A 16,302-nucleotide genomic window follows, 5' to 3' on the forward strand; every position below is an offset into this window, starting at 1 on the left:
TGGAATGAAGTGGGCGGGCATCGGGAGGCCACTATGGCACGGGGCAAGCACTATGGGCAGTCTATCTGAAGTGTACCTGGCGTATAAGACGACCCCCCACTTGGAGGCATATTTTTCAGGGCCAAAAAATCGTCTTATACGCTGGCAAATACGGTAGTCATTGGGATAAACACTATTTTAAAAAGTTAAAACACTTGACAGACAGATAGCAACATTTAATTTAATTTAATTTAATTTAATTATTTATTGATTGACTGTTAATCCTCACCTGAGGCAATTTTTCCATTGATTCTTTTTAGGGAGAGTGGAGGAGAGAGGGAGAGACAGAGAGAAACATCGATGTGAGAGGAACACATCGATTGGTTGCCGCCTGCACGTGCCCCAACCAGGGCCAGTGATCAAGCCTGCAACCGAGGTACGTGCTCTTGAGCGGGAATTGAACTTGCACCCCTTGGGTGCAATGGCCAATGCTCTAACCACTGCTCAGGGCTGGTGTAGGATTTCTTTCATTCACACAAGTCCTGTCTGGCACAGCTTCTCAATCCCTTTTCATTCTGAAATTCTAAAAGGCCTGAGCACCAGAAGATCTTGTAAATGTATTGGGCAGCAAACCCTAATCTGGACGGACCCAAGGCAACGGTCATCTTGATTTAGCCACTTAGCATAAGCATCTGGTTTCACGGCGGAAACAGCTGCGGCGTGACCCAGAGCCGCTGGGAGTGAGCTGTCATGTAGCGTGCAGGTACATGTTATCTTGCTAAAATAAGAATACTCAACGTTCACGCAACTCTGGTCCTCGGGGGTCCGATCAGGGATTGTGGATCAATACTTCAATCTCCTTTGGTGCAGACATGTCAGCAAGTCCTGAATTTTCCTTGGCGCATGTTAAATCAGGGAATAGAATGTGGCTGTTGGCGGGGCCAAGCTGTGGCGTTCATGGGCCTGAGGCACTTAGGCCTCCATGGCCCCTTCTTCCATTAAAAAACACAGTAACTATTATATTTTATGATCCTTTTGGTAAAAAAATGAATATAGCCCTAGCTGGTGTGGCTCAGTGGATAGACCGTCAGCCTGTGAACTGAAGGGTCCTGGGTTCGATTCCGGTCAAGGGAATGTACCTCAGTTGCAGGCTCCTCCCCGGCCTGTGTCCTGGTCGGGTATGGTGTGGGAGGCAACCAATCAATGTGTTTCTTTCACATCGATGTTTCTCTCTCTCTCTCCTTCTCCCTTCCACTCTCCCTAAAAAATTAATGGAAAAATATCCTTGCGTGTGGATAATAAAAATGAATATAATTCAGGCTAGATTATATTCATTATTTTGCTGATTTCTAAAGCAATTCTAATATTTCCTTAAAGTATCATGAACCTGACCTGGGCGGTTGCTCAGTGGTTAGAGCACCAGTTTGCACACCGAAGAGTCTTGGGTTCAATCCCTGGTCAAGGGCACGTACCTGGGTTGCAGGTTTGGTCCTGGTCTTGATCGGGGTGCGTGCGAGAGGCAACCAATCGATGTGTCTCTCTCACATCAATGTGTGTGTGTTTTCTCTCCCCTCTCTCTCTCTCTCTCTCTCTCTCTCTCTCTCTCTCTTCTTCCCGCCCCTGCTCTCTCTAAAAATCAATGGAAAAAATATCCTCAGGTGAGGATTAACCACAACAATAAAACGCGTCAGGAGCCGCAGGCCCTGTGCCTTCTGTGCCTAAGGACAAGTCGTCCCTGGTTGTCAATGAGGGCATAACGGTGCAGATCAGGCCCCCGAGACAAGTAGGAGATACTTTCTGGAAAGTAGACTCAGTACTAGGCTGGGAGCTGGTGACGTAACGGACCAGCATTGCCTGGAAGTGGCAGAACAGAGGGTCAGAAAAGGAAAGTGTTGCAGGTTGAACCGTGTCCCCCTACAAAGGCACGCTGAAGTAGTTTGAATCTCTGGACATGTGAATGCGGCCTTATGTGGAAGTAGGGTTTTTACAGATGGAATCAAGGTCATACTGGGTTAGTGTGCACCCCAATCCAATGACTGATATCCTTCTAAGAAAAGGGATATTTGGTTCTAGCCAGTTTGGCTCAATGGATAGCGTGTCGGCCTGCGGACTGAAGGGGTCCGGGTTCAATTCTGGTCAAGGGCACATACCTGGTTATAGGCTCAATCCCCAGTAGGGGGCGTGCTGGAGGCAACCGATCCGTGATTCTCTGTCATCTTTGATGTTTCTCTCTCTTTCTCCCTCTCCCTTCCTCTCTGAAACCAATAAAAATCTATTAGAAGAAGAGGGACATTGGATACAGGCAAACACAGGAAAGAAGGCCACGCGAGGGTGGATGCAGAGATCAGAGTGAGGCGGCTACAAGCCAAGGACACCGAGGACTGGCCTGCTCTGCCAGGAGCCAGGAGAAAGGCATGAGACGGTTTCCCACTGAGCCCATGAGAAGGAACTGCCCCTGTGGACAACACCTAGATGGCGCATTTCTGGCCTCCGCTATCGGGAGAGGAGACGTGTCTATTGTTACCAGCCACGAAGTTTGGGCGACTCTGTTATGGCAGCTGCGGGAAGCAGAGAGTGAGAGCAGAGAGCGGGTAAGTGAGTGTTAATGGAACTCACTGTCAAGAGACGTTCAAGCTGCTGGCACAAAGCCCTTGGGCTGGACATGGCCTTGGGGAGCTCACTGCGCAGAACACCCTGAGGGTGACCAAGTCTGCGTGGTCTGGACCTTTCCCTGGGTGTGGCTTTGGAACACCCACAAAAAATCCAGACCCATGTCTTTAGACAAAGCAATCTGCCTAACTTCCCCTCCCGGCCCAAGCCAGCTGTTGCTGGCTACGGAGGAAGCGATTTCACAACTGTTTTCCTATTTTCCGTGCAGAGTCAGTTCTTCGGTTGGGTCCATGGCACATGAAAAGCCAAAACTCCTCGGGTTCAGAAGGAGCCAAATAGTATAATAAAAAAGATCTGTCCCACCCAGCCCGTGGGCTCAGTGGTTGAGCGCCGACGTATGAACCAGGAGGTCGAGGTTCGATTCCTGTCAAGGGCACATGCCCAGGTTGTGGGCTCCATCCCCAGTAGGAGGCATGCAGGAGGCAGCCGATCCATGATTCTCTGTCATCATGGATGTTTCTCTCTTTCTCCCTTCCCCTTCCTCTCTGAAATCAATAAAAATATTTATTTTCAAAAACAAAACACAACCTGTCTCAATCCTTGTGTAAACCTTCCTTCTCAATGTGGACCCCAAATACACAATTTGAAAAGACCAGTGCAGTTGGAAGAACAGCTTGGAGAAGTCTGCCTTAGCTGAGGATCTCTGGGACTCAGAGTGAGCCAACGGCCACCCCCAGGACCCAGCCCAGGAGTGGGGTGAGCGCTAAAGGCAGGGCAGAGACTGGGTTCCAAAAGACTGACCCCACCCAGTGATGCCAAATTCAACCCCGTAGGCTTCCCCACACCATCTAAGGCGAAGGGGCGGGGGGTCTACCAGATGCCTAAGGCTGCCTTTCTGGGATCAAGCGCTGCTTACCCTTTCACACCCATGTCCTGAGTTGCCAGCAGAGATGTCGCAAAAAGCATCCTTCCTTCTCTCTTTTAAAGGCTTCCTTTACCAAGATGTGATTTGCCCAGCTGCCCAGCTGCACCCCTTTCTCAGCATGAGTCCTGCTGATTGCCCCCTAACACTATAGGGCAGGGGTGGGCAACCTTTTTGTGAGTGCGTGCCCAAATCAGCAAAATCTCTGACTCAAAATTCTTCTGCGTGCCAACCCTAATTTTTTGAGCACATGTTACGCCTACTTGATAGCTCTGAAGGTGTACGTATGTGAAGAACCTTGAAGAAATAATAAAATTCATTCGAGCGACAAACACACAGTCCATGATGATGAAAAATACATTTATTTTTTAATGTATACATGTTATGTAAACTTATTTATTTATCTAAGATGCACCTACACTGAATTTATCTGAAAAATAAAAAAGTCGATATTAAGAAAAAAATTGTAAATGGAAGATTATAAGAGAGGGTTTCCCGTGCCAGCAAAAGTTACTGGCGTGCCATGTTTGGCACGCGTGCCAGGGGTTGCCCACCCCTGCTATAGGGTCAAGAGGACCTATTGATTATAAGATGTGATTCATCCCCCAACTGGATTACTTAGCTGCTTGGGCATGATGTGGGATTCAACCAGAACGGAATTTTTGCCAAGGAAGAAATATTTCTCTCTTTTTTAATCCTTACCCAAGGATTTTTTTAAAATTAATTTTGAGAGAGAGAGAGAGAGAGAGAGAGAGAGAGAGATGAGACACCTGGATTGGCTGCCTCCCACACGTACCCCAACTGGGGCAGGGATGGAGCATGCAACCCAGGTATGTACCCTTGACTGGGTATCAAACCCATGACCCTTTGGTGTGCAGGCTGATGTTCTACCACTGAGCCAAACCACCCAGGGCTATTTCTAATTTTTAATGGGTGCTGATTAATTTGTAGTTGCCTATGTTGACCACTAATGATATATTATGAAAATAAACTAATAAAGAAGTGGTTGTGCAGATAGGATTTGTCACCTCCGATGAAATTTACAATTAATAATACTTTCTTTTGTCCACAAATACCATATTTTGTCCAAATTTGATGGACTCATGAACAGCTTTGGAAGATGAAAGAAACCTCTATCACATTAAATGGACACATCAATGAACAGATGGATCCTGATTTTACATAAATAAAAAATATGAAAGCCCGGACAGCGTGGCTCAGTGGCTGAGCATCCACCTATGCACCAGGAGGTCAGGCTCAATTCCTGGTCAGGGCACATGCCCGGGTTGCAGACTTGATCCCCAGTGTGGGGCATGCAGAAGGCAGCCAATCAATGATTTTCTCTCATCATTGATGCTTCTCTCTCTTTCTCCCGCTCCCTTCCTCTCTGAAATCAAGAAAAATATATATATATATTTTTAAAAAGGTTTCTTTCTTTTAAAAAATATGAAAAATTATGCTATTTGAATTCTGGGAAATATGGTAGGGAACACTTGGCGAGTGCTTTACCACAAGGCAAATGCTGGGTTGAGTGCGAGTCACGCATTTTCTTGTTTAATTCTCCTATAAATCAGAAGCTCCCATTTCACAGACTTGGAACGTGAGGCTCAGAGAGTCTACTTTGCCCAACGTCACTCGGACAGTAGGTGGCAGAGCTGAAACTGAGCCTACACATAATTAACAGATTGGTAGGGCCGCAACCAAGAGGCTAGTTGGCAATGACCTGGTTTCCATGATCAGCAACGTCCTCATAGCCATACCTGGAACCTTCAGGATTCAAGTGCTGGCAGATTACCCACAATGCCTTTCTGCACCCCTCGGTCTATCACGGAGCACCCTGTAATCCCGTAGAACGCCTGGAAATGCACTGATTTTCGCCTTATGCGCCCACTGACAGCTCCTGTAGCCACCTGAGCAGGCCACCCAGCCTGTGCTTGCTAATGCAGACCCAGAACCATGGGTTATGCATCTACATTACTGTGTCCTTATAGCCCTGAATAGTCATAAACTGGGGATAATAGTTCAAAAATAACAAATCCGGCATCTCCATTTATTTATTTACTATTATTTTGTAAAATATATTTCTATTGATTTCAGAGGAAGGGAGAAGGGAGAGAGAGATGGAAACAATGATGAGAGAGAATCACGGATCAGCTGCCTTCTGCACACCCCACACTGGGGATCGAGCCCACAACCCTGGTCATGTGCCCTGACCGAGAATCGAACCCTGACCTCCTGGTTCATAGGTTGACACTCAACCACTGAGCCATGTCCAATGGGCTTTTTAAAAAAAATTATTCATTTATTTATTTCTGAGAGAGAGAGAGAGATATTTATTGTTCCACTTATTTATGCATTCATTGGTTAATTTTGGTATGTGCCCTGCCTGGGGATCGAACCTGAAACCTTGCATGTGGGGATGCTGCTCTAACCAACTGAGCTACCTGGCCAGGGCTCAGGAATTTTCCTCTGCTTTCTGAAATCAAGCTAAGGGGCTCACGAAGAAGCTTCAGGCCTTCCCAAGGACTCGTCACCCCTAAAACACACCGTGCTGTTTAGTGCAAGGACCACAGGGCCGTCATGTGCTGCTCCAGGCGGCGCTTCTCAGCTGTGGCTGCACATTGACCTCCCTGGGAAGCTGGAAAGCTACAACGCCCACCCCCCACCTCCACCCCACCCCTCGATTCTGATTTATTGGGCCAGAGCTCAGCCTGGTAGCACATTTCCTAAAAGCATCTGTGCGATTCTGATACACAGTCAAGGCACTTGACAAATATCAAGTTGACATTGACTTCAATTGCCATTCCATACATGTCATCGGCCCCGATGGCCCAGGTCTCTGTGGGCCATGGAGGTCATTCTAAAAGCATTACAACATTTTAGCGCACGATTCATTTACATTTCAGTTCTATAATGGCATCAAATGGATGCAAAATTAACTTCAACGTAAATATGCATTAAATGGCGATGAAATGACTCCAAGATCTTTAATAAGCACTAAATAGGTGAGGACAAAAAGGGTAAGTTTCAGATGAGCTTCTCTTGAAATCAGACTTCTTCAGTTGTTCTTAGGTCTCATTGAATTTTCTCGAAAACATATTTTTTAAAATTATAGAGTTTGGCCCTGGGCGGTATGCTCAGTGGTTGGAGCGTCGGCACGCACACCAAAGGGTTGGGGATTGGCTTCCCGGTCAAGGGCACGTACCTGGGTTGCAGGCTCGATCCCCGGGCTTGGTCAGGGTGCGTGTGGGAGGCAACTAATCGATGTGTCTCCCTCATATTGATGTTTCTTTCCCCCCCCCCCTTTCCCTCCCTTTCCATCTTTCTCCCTCTCTCTCTTCCCTCCCCTCCCTTCCACTCTCTAAAAATCAGTGGAAAAAATATCCTAGGGTGAGGATTAACCAAAAATATTATAAAGTTTATTTTTCAATCTGGCAGTTCTTAACAATAACAAAAACTGACCACCGGCTCCGTCTAAACACTAGAGCAGTGGTTCTCAACCTTCCTAATGCCGCGACCCTTTAATACAGTTCCTCATGTTGTGGTGACCCCCAATTTCACGGTTACACATTGAACATCATGAAAGCATAGTGATTCATCACAAAAACAATATGTAATTATAGATGTGTTTTCCGATGGTCTTAGGCGACCCCTGTGAAAGGGTCATTGGACCCAAGGGGTCGCGACCCACAGGTTGAGAACCGCTGCCCTAGAGAACATGATTGTAGAACCAGGAACATGTTATGTTCCTTACACGGTCCGAACAATGAAAGTAGCAGCTGATACTGAACTTGAGCCCCTTTTACTGCACTGATGTCCATTGTGCCTGGGCTCCAGCGGTGACCCGGGCCTGGGAGGGGACAGTGGACCTTTCTGTAGAAGCAGCAGGAGAGACACGTCCTACCCACTTCACTCCAACCCTGCGGGTCTAGAAGAGAACACTGCTTCTGGCAGGACCAGGAAGGAACGCCCAGTGCAGCTCCTAAGTCAGCATTTGCTTCTCCTCCTGCCCCGAATAGTAAGACCAGCGCATCTGATTGGGAAAATCTGCATCCCAGGCCATGGTGCCTGCTCTTCGAGTTGTTTCAACACGAAACCCATTCACCGCTGTCCCTGTTCACACCATTGGCCACCAAACCATATTTCCAGGGGGTGGCGGGGAATCACCTATTCTGTTGGAAAGCTTTGGTAAAGGAATAGAAATAGCTTACCGCTTTTCTGCTGTCGACCCTCCTAATTTCTCATGGCATAGCCCGCACGCAGCCGTGGTACCCGCTCGGCAGCAGATGCAGGCGCAGAAGAGAAACGGACGGACTTCCTGAAAGTGGTCGCTTTACCCTCAGTGGAACGTAGCATGCGGTTTGCAGAAGTTTATATGGGAAGGAGGGGAACTTGCGATTTCTTAACTGTTACCAAATCACTTATTGACTGTGCTTGAAAACTTCAAAACTGAAGCTAGGTGGAAGAAGGTTATTTATAAAATGATTTAAATATTCCCCGAGCCAGGCAGAGACGGTGGTGTATTTTTGTGAGTTTGTGTGTTTGTGTAGGTGGGGGCGGGGCGGGTGCAAGGTTTCTCACCAAAATGTTAGCAGCAGTGAACGCCCCGGAGAGCGGAATTAGGGGAAAGTGAGGGCCAGAAATGTGTCCTTTTACTTAGAAAACTCTAGGGTGCTTTAGTTTTTTTTAAAATATATTTTATTGACTTTTTACAGAGAGGAAGGGAGAGAGATAGAGAGTTAGAAACATCAATGAGAGAGAAACATCGATCAGCTGCCTCCTGCACACCCCCAACTGGGGATGTGCCCGCAACCCAGGTACATGCCCTTGACCGGAATCGAACCTGGGACCCTTCAGTCCGCAGGCCGACGCTCTATCCACTGAACCACACTGGTTAGGGATAGTTTGTTTGTTTTTAATCCTCACCCGAGGATATTTTCCCATTGATTTTTAGAGAGAGTGGAAGTGGGGGGAGGAGGGGTTCACTCCCACACATGCGCTAACCTGAGCCAGGGATCCAACCAGCAGGGTAGTCTATCAGCTATACAAATCCTTACCAATCCTTTTTTGGGTTTTGACTAAAAATAATAGGATCCACTAAAAGAAAAAACCAAAACATCCATGTGAGAGAGACACATTGATTGGTTGCCTCCCACATTCACCCTGACTGGGGCTGGGGATCGAGCCTGCAAATGAGGTACGTGTCCTTGATTGGGAATCGAACCCAAGACCCTTCAGTCCATTGGCCAATGTTCCAACCACCAAGCCAAACCGGCCAGGGCTAGGGTGTGGTTGTTTGTTTGTTTTTTTAAGTTTGCAATCAATTTGTACACTTAGGATTACCCAAACTCATCTTTTGTTACATAATTTTTAGACGTAAATAATATTTGTATTGCTTCATCTTTGTTCCACACATTTCTTTCTTTTATTTTTTCATTAAATATATTTGTATTGATTTCAGAGAGGAAGGGAGAGAGAGATAGAAAAATCAATGATGAGAGATAATCATGAATCGGCTCAATCCTGCACGCCCCCTAGTGGGGATTGAGCTCAGAACCCGGACATGTGCCCTGACCAGGAATCAAACTGTGACCTCCTGGTTCTGGGTTCGATTCTGGTCAAGGGCATGTACCTAGGTTGCAGGCTCAATCCCCAGCCCTGAGGTGAGGGTGTGTGCGGGTAGCAACCAATCAATATGTCTCTCTCACATCAATGTTTCTCTCTCTCTTTCTATCTCTCCCTTTCCCTTCCACTCTCTCTAGAAATCAATGGAAAAATATCCTCGGGTGAGGATTAACAACAACAAAAAAGAATTTCATTCTTCTCCTTATTAGACCGATATTACATAAAGCTGCACTTGATTATTATATTTTGAATGTCATCATTAAATAATTGTGCAGTTTCAATTTGCCTTTCGACCTGCAAAGCCTAAACTAATTTCCTTTACCGAAAACATTTGCTGACCCCTGGCCAAAGGAATCGTTTGGAATGGACCAGAATGTGCTTTGTCTTGCCTTACACACCTTCATTTGGAGGAAACCACATACACTGGGACAGTGTGGATAAGGCTGACATTCACACACACACACACACACACACTCACTCACTCACACACACACTCTGTTATCATTACTTTCCCCCAGTCCCTTGGTTTCCCTTGAAACCTTTGCCAGAAATAAGGTTAATAAGGTAAGTCAAAATGACTGCCAGTCTGGCCCGGCTGGCATGGCTCAGTGGTTGAACGTTGATCTGTAAACCAGGAGATTATAGTTCAATCCCAGGTCAGGACACATGCCCAGGTTGCGCGTTCGATCCCCAGTAGGGGGCATACAGGAGGCAGCCAATCAATTAATCTCTCTCAGCATTGATGTTCCTATCTCTCTCCCTCTCCCTTCCTCTCTGAAATCACTCTCTCTCTTCTCTCTCTCTCTCTCCTTTCCTCTCTAAAATCAATAAAAACATATTTTTTAAAATGGCTTCCATCTGTACTGAGGAAGACCCTTTGAGGCTAGAGCATTGGTCCGCCTTTCTAGAAAAGTCAGATGCACATGCTCTGGCTTCTGGGACACAATGTGTCATCCAGTTATAGACCCGTTAATTAGGATCTCATGAAGCATGGCACACGCTAGGGGTATACTTACAAGCAGTCTGGCACCTGATGAGCTACTGAGGTAAGCCAGATGAGCCTTCTCAGGTTTTTCCACACAACCAGTACCCATAAAAGATGAAAATGAAAATGGAATCAATAGCAGAGTAGGGCCAAAACCGGTTTGGCTCAGTGGATAGAGCGTCGGCCTGCAGGCTGAAAGGTCCCAGGTTCTATTCCGGTCAAGGGCATGTACCTGGGTTGCGGGCACATCCCCAGTGGGAGGTGTGCAGGAGGCAGCTGATCGGTGTTTCTCTCTCATCGATGTTTCTAACTCTCTATCTCTGTCCCTTCCTCTCTGTAAAAAATCAATAAAATATATTTTTAAAAAAATAGCAGAGTAGGATAGTCACTGCAAACCAGAAGTTTGGTCCCCTAAGGAAAGTGGCCAGAGGACCCAGCCCTCTGTCTGAGCCCAGAAACCGACATCTCCTTCCTTGTTCTTCCCCCTTGTCATCCACGCTGACACAGATCTTTGTTTCAAAATGAAGATGATGTGTCATTAAGCGGCCCTGCCAGGCCAGCCTACCAGGCACCATGGATGTCCCAGACACACAATCAGCAGCTGGAGCAGATGAGCCCCTCTGAGCCTCAGTTTTCCCATCTCTCAAATGGGAGAAGAGTCACACGACCATCCTCCCATGGCAGCTCTGAGGATTACATGCGTTCATGTGTGTGGAAGCCTTAGAACAGCCCCAGGCACAGAGTGAGCACTCAACACGTAGAGCTAGTGCTATTGCTACTCCTGCTGCGGAATCCATTCTTCTACTGGCTGGTCAACAAGTAGAGCTAGTGCTATTGCTACTCCTGCTGCGGGATCCATTCATCTACTGGCTGGTCAACAGGTAGAGCTAGTGCTATTGCTACTCCCGCTGCAGAATCCATTCACCTACTGGCTGGTCAACAAGTAGAGCTAGTGCTATTGCTACTCCTGCTGTGGAATCCATTCACCTACTGGCTGGTCAATAAGTATAGCTAGTGCTATTGCTACTCCTGCTGCAGAATCCATTCTTCTACTGGCTGGTCAACAGGTAGAGCTAGTGCTATTGCTACTCCTGCTGTGGAATCCATTCATCTACTGGCTGCTGCCCACAGAAGGCCAAGAGAACCACTCTCGGGGTGCTGGCCACACCCTTCTTTGGGGTGGTGCTAAGCACCAGAGCACTCACAGGGCAGTAGATGGATTCTCCACATCCAGGCTGCGGTCAAGTCCACGGATGGAAATACTATGGAGCCCTGGAGATGCCTCAAGACCTAGGACAGTACCAGGTTCTGGGAATTGGTTAATTTAAAAAAACAACATGAAATAAGAAAAGGCTGGCCCTGGCCGGTATTGCTCAGTGGATAGAGCATCAGCCCACAGACTGAAGGGGCCTGGATTCGATTCCAGCCAAAGGCACGTACCTCAGTTGCAGACTCGATCCCCAGCCCTGGTTGGGGCACATGCAGGAGGCAACCAATTGATGTGTCTCTCTTACATCAATGTTTCTCTCTGTGTGTCTCTCCCGCTCCCTTCCACTCTCTCTAAAAATTAATGGAAAAACATCTTCAGGAGAGGATTAACAGAGAGAGAGAGAGAGAAAGAGAGAGAGAGAAGAAAGAGAGAGAGAGAGAGAGAGAGAGAGAGAGAGAGAAATGGTTCAAGTGGAAAAAGTCATGTAAAAGAAACATTTTTTAGGCAAAGGATTTCAATGGAGATCGGATGAAGAAATACACAAGAGGATTCCATTACACAAGGCAGACCTTATATGAGCGCATCTTGGTTTTAATTGAGGTACAGAGTTCTTGAGGGGACAGCAAGCTGCCCTTGCCTGGTCAGCACAGACACGGGTAAGATGGGCTGTAGGACTCAGCCGCGGTAGCAGGCATTGTTGATCTCATGGTCCTCCTTCCCCTCTTCCCTTCCTCCCTCCCTCCTGGATGCTTTAGCCCAGTCTTCCCGAACCCTCTCTGTCTCAGCATCACCCTGCCTCACACCTACCCCGTTATGCTCATTCCCAACACCAGCCCGTTCTTCTCCATGTGTGCTATTATTTCTCATTTCAAGCAAAAGCTTAAAGTGCTAGTCTACACAATGCCTCAGTGCCCATTGGAAAAACGGTGGCTCTCTGGGTGAACAAGCCAGCCAAAGGCACTCCTCCTAGGGGGCCAAGGAGCCCCAAATCCGAGCACAGAGCTAGGTAAGAGGAGGGAGGGAGGTATTACAGCCTCACTTGGCCATGTGGCCAACTAACCTTCAGCTGTGGCCAACCCGTGCACCTGTCCACAGTGGCCCAGCTAAACCAAACGGAAGCTCATTTCACCATGACGAATGAGACCATTGCCTCCAACGGCCTGTCTGGGGGCACAGATCCAGGAACAAGGCAGGGTCCCTGGCATCCTCTGCAATTTCCCTTTTTGAGTCAGTTCCCGGTTGCAGAGCAGTTATCTGAAGATCTCGGTCTGTCCATCACTTGCAACCCATCCCTGTGTTTCCTGAGGTCAGCGTCTCCTAAAGAATTGGCCAAGATCCAACACCCTCCCTCCCCGCCCCGAAAAAACCCACAGTACTTAGAGCTGGAAGTAGCCCTTATTTCATGGAAGTGGGAACTGAAGCCAAAGGTCAAGGGGGTGAGAGTGGCGGGAAGAAGTACTGAACTCTCACTGCTGCACTTCCGCTCTCGCCTTCTCCCAACTTCTCCCTTCACGACTGCCCCAAGGGAAGAGCCAGCAGCATGGAGCATTCAGTCAGCATTTTGAGAAGAGGATGAGGGTGGGTTTCTGGCTCCCATCAACCCTTTCTTCTTACCCCCACCCCACCTCTTTTTTATTTTATTTTATTTCAGAGAGGAAGGGAGAGGGAGAGAGAGATAGAAACATCCACGATGAGAGAGAATCATGGATGGGCTGCCTCCTGCACGCCCCCTACTGGGGATTGAGCCTGCAACCTGGGCCTCTGCCCTGACTAAGAATTGAACCTTGACTCCTGGTTCATAGGTCGATGCTCAACCATTGAGCCACACCGGGAACCTTATATGTTTGTCGTGTCTATGGAAAATGACTGGTATGGGAAAAGAGAGAGTAGAAAAAACATTGGGATTAACTTTAACCTTGACAAGGTATATTCTTTGGTCTGTTTTCCCTTTATGGGATGGGTAATGAGAAGGTATGGGCGAAGAGCTATTCATCAATCTTTGCAGGACTTTTCTCTGTCCTGAGGTCTGCTCGCTTCCCCTGGCAGGCGAGTTCCGTGTTGGGCAGCACAGAGCAGGCCCCTGACTTAACGTTATTGGACCGTAATTTACCTAGTTCCCACGCCCCTCTCCTCTATTAGAACACTGCGTCAAAGCAGGCCCGAGACAGCAGCCCTGGCTTCCTCTGAGCCCCAGACTATAATGGAGGGACATACTGCAGAGGAGAGAGTGAACATTGGCTGGGAGACTGGGAGGGTTTCAAGGTCAGGTTGAGGGGACAGTGGATGGCAGTGTGAACTGACAGCCACAGTTGAGTGAGCTGGTTGCTAAAGCAAGGCCATCCTGTGTGACTGTTCCATTGCACCCACAGTCAGATGGAAATGTTTTTATAGCTTGTAAAGCTTTGAGCGTTAGCCATCCTTGTCAGTGGGTGGAGACCAGGGGAGGGGGAGAGAAAATATTTATAAAGCCACAATAGGGCTTGGTCAAAAATAGAGCTTAGACCAATGGTTCTCAACCTTCCTAATGCCGCGACCCTTTAATACAGTTCCTCATGTTGTGGTGACCCAACCATAAAATTATTTTCATTGCTACTTCATAACTGTAATGTTGCTACTGTGATGAATCGTAATGTAAATATCTGATATGCAGGATGGATTTAGGCGACCCCTGTGAAAGGGTCATTTGACCCCCAAAGGGGTCGCGACCCACAGGTTGAGAACTGCTGGCTTAGACGAAGGGGAAGGCTTAGAATAAACCATGTGGCTCTGGACTGGAGCTGGAGATATCAGCATAAGCCCATATTTATCTTAATATAGATACTGATGGATGAACAGAAAGACAATTTTGCTGATAACAGGCACCTCTGATATGATGTCAGGAGAAGGGGGCATCAAAACCTATAACCCCAGTCTCATCATAAGAAAAGCATCAGAAAACCCTAACCGAGAGGTTCACTACAATATGCCTGAGCAGTACTCAAAACTGCCAAGGCCCTCGCCCAGCCGGTGTGGCTCAATGGGTGAGCATTGACCTATGAACCAAGAAGTCATGGTTGGATTCCCAGTTGCAGACTTGATCCCAAATAAGGTGTGTGCAGGAGGCAGCCGATTGATGATTCTCTCTCATCACTGATGCTTCTACCTCTCTCTCCCCCTCCCTTCTCTGAAACCAATAAAAATCTAGAATTTTAAAAAGCTGTCAAGGTCCTTAAAAACAAGGAAACCCGGAGTAAGTGTCACAGCTCAGAGGAACCTAAGGACGCATGACAACTGATGAACATTGAATGGGTATGGAGTTTAGTAACAATGGAACGATGTTGGTTTCTTAGTTGCAACAAGTGTATCACAGGCATAGATGATGCTAACAAGAGGAGACACGGGGTGTGGGGGATACAGGAACTCTTGTGTCTTTGCAACTTTCCTGTAAACCAAAAACTATTATAAAAGACAAGGTTGATTTAAAAATGTAAAAGAAAGTCAATGACTACGTACATAGAAAAAGGTCAAGATTCTCTCTGTGCTACATATGCAAGTGCATGTCAAATACAATGGGAATGTTCTTGCCTAAAACGAAAAGAAAGCGAAACGAAGTTTTGTTTCCAGGGAGGAGCCAGGGCAGAAGGTGTGGACGCTCATGAAGTTCAGGTAGCCGAGCCCCTTGCGGTTTTATTTATTTATTTATTTATTTATTTATATAATTTTTTGTTTATTCTCACCCGAGGATATTTTTTCTATTGATTTTGTTAAGGGAAAGTGGGAGAGAGAGAGGGAAAGACAGAGAGGCACATCCATGTGAGAGAAATCCATCGATTGGTGGCCTCCTGAGTGAGCCCAGACCAGGGCCCAGGCCGGGGAGCAGTCTGCAACTGAGGTACATGCCCTTGACCGGAATCAACCTGGGATCCTTTGGTCTGCAGGCCGACACTCTAACCACTGAGCAACTAACTAGGGCACCCTTTGTGATTTCAATGCCCCTCGTATTTCTGGCAGCTAGAATTCAATCATTTAGTCCTTAACTAGGACGTAGGTACAGGCTTTAACTGAAGGTTTTAGTTGCTTTGGTTGTCACGTAACTTATTGTCAATGATCAGGCAGGTGTGTTAATTAGTCCTGTTCTGCAGGCCTGCCTGTGAAGCGAGTTCCAGGAGCAATGTTTCAAAGTCCACTTTGCCTGAGGTCAGCGAAAAATATCGCTCGTTGGCTACAAAACAGTGATAGCTCAAACCATGGCAGTAGCCACAAAATGTCTAGTTACTGCTTTTTGCTTTAAAGATGACGTCAGTGACACACACTTATGGCATATCTTGCAGAATCTTGGTTCTTCCATCCAGCACCCTTGTTCTCACAATAGAGTTTTGTGTTGCTGATGTACTGTTTCTTTGTCAAGCAGGAGGAGCTAACTCCAGGGCCACGAGGAGTCTGATACAGAAAAGCATTATTTAGGACCAAAGAAACACAGACTTCTCTCTCAGTTCCCTGGAACTCCCACTCCTACTCCCTAGCTTCCTAAAAAAAAAACCCTACTTTTGCTTTTTGAGAGAGAAGAATGAGAGATCTCCTTCCCCCGTCCAAATCAAGTCCACCTTCCTGTTCTCCAAGCACCTGTGTCTCAACATTTGGGCTTACTAGGGTATCAGGTCCACCTACCTGAGTTTTGGAAGGTGATTCCTTGCACAGGGCATGGCCTACAGTGAGGGCTCTGTGAAACTTCATTGTTGAATGAGGGTGATACAAATAGAGCTGTCAAAGGAGCCAGAAGAAGAATGACCCGAGGAAGGGGCGAATCAGGACTGAACAGTATGGCAAAGATTAGGGGGAAGAAGCTGGTTTTTCCAGCATGCAGCTCTCAACACCTCACCGCCCCTGCCCCCCTCCCCACTGCCCCCTCCCTTTACAAAAGTTTTTCAGAGGACTTTCCATTGCCTGCAGGATAAAGTCCAATTTTTTATTTTTATTCTTTAAATATATCTT

The 16,302-nt window shown here is 47.1% G+C and overlaps 1 protein-coding gene across 1 annotated transcript in view; it reads right to left on the reverse strand.

Annotated features, from left to right (window-relative positions):
- TLR8 (toll like receptor 8) overlaps positions 1–7,841 on the reverse strand; it is a 16,855-nt gene extending 9,014 nt beyond the window's left edge. Inside the window, exon 1 of the mRNA XM_006763795.2 lies at positions 7,723–7,841. The gene's annotated coding sequence lies outside the window, so the exon portion shown is untranslated. The remainder of the gene's footprint in view (positions 1–7,722) is intronic.
- Between the last annotated feature and the right edge of the window lie 8,461 nt (positions 7,842–16,302).

This window comes from Myotis davidii, unplaced genomic scaffold (assembly GCF_000327345.1).
Source record: "Myotis davidii unplaced genomic scaffold, ASM32734v1 scaffold1277, whole genome shotgun sequence".
NCBI classification, from domain to species: Eukaryota; Metazoa; Chordata; class Mammalia; order Chiroptera; family Vespertilionidae; genus Myotis; species Myotis davidii.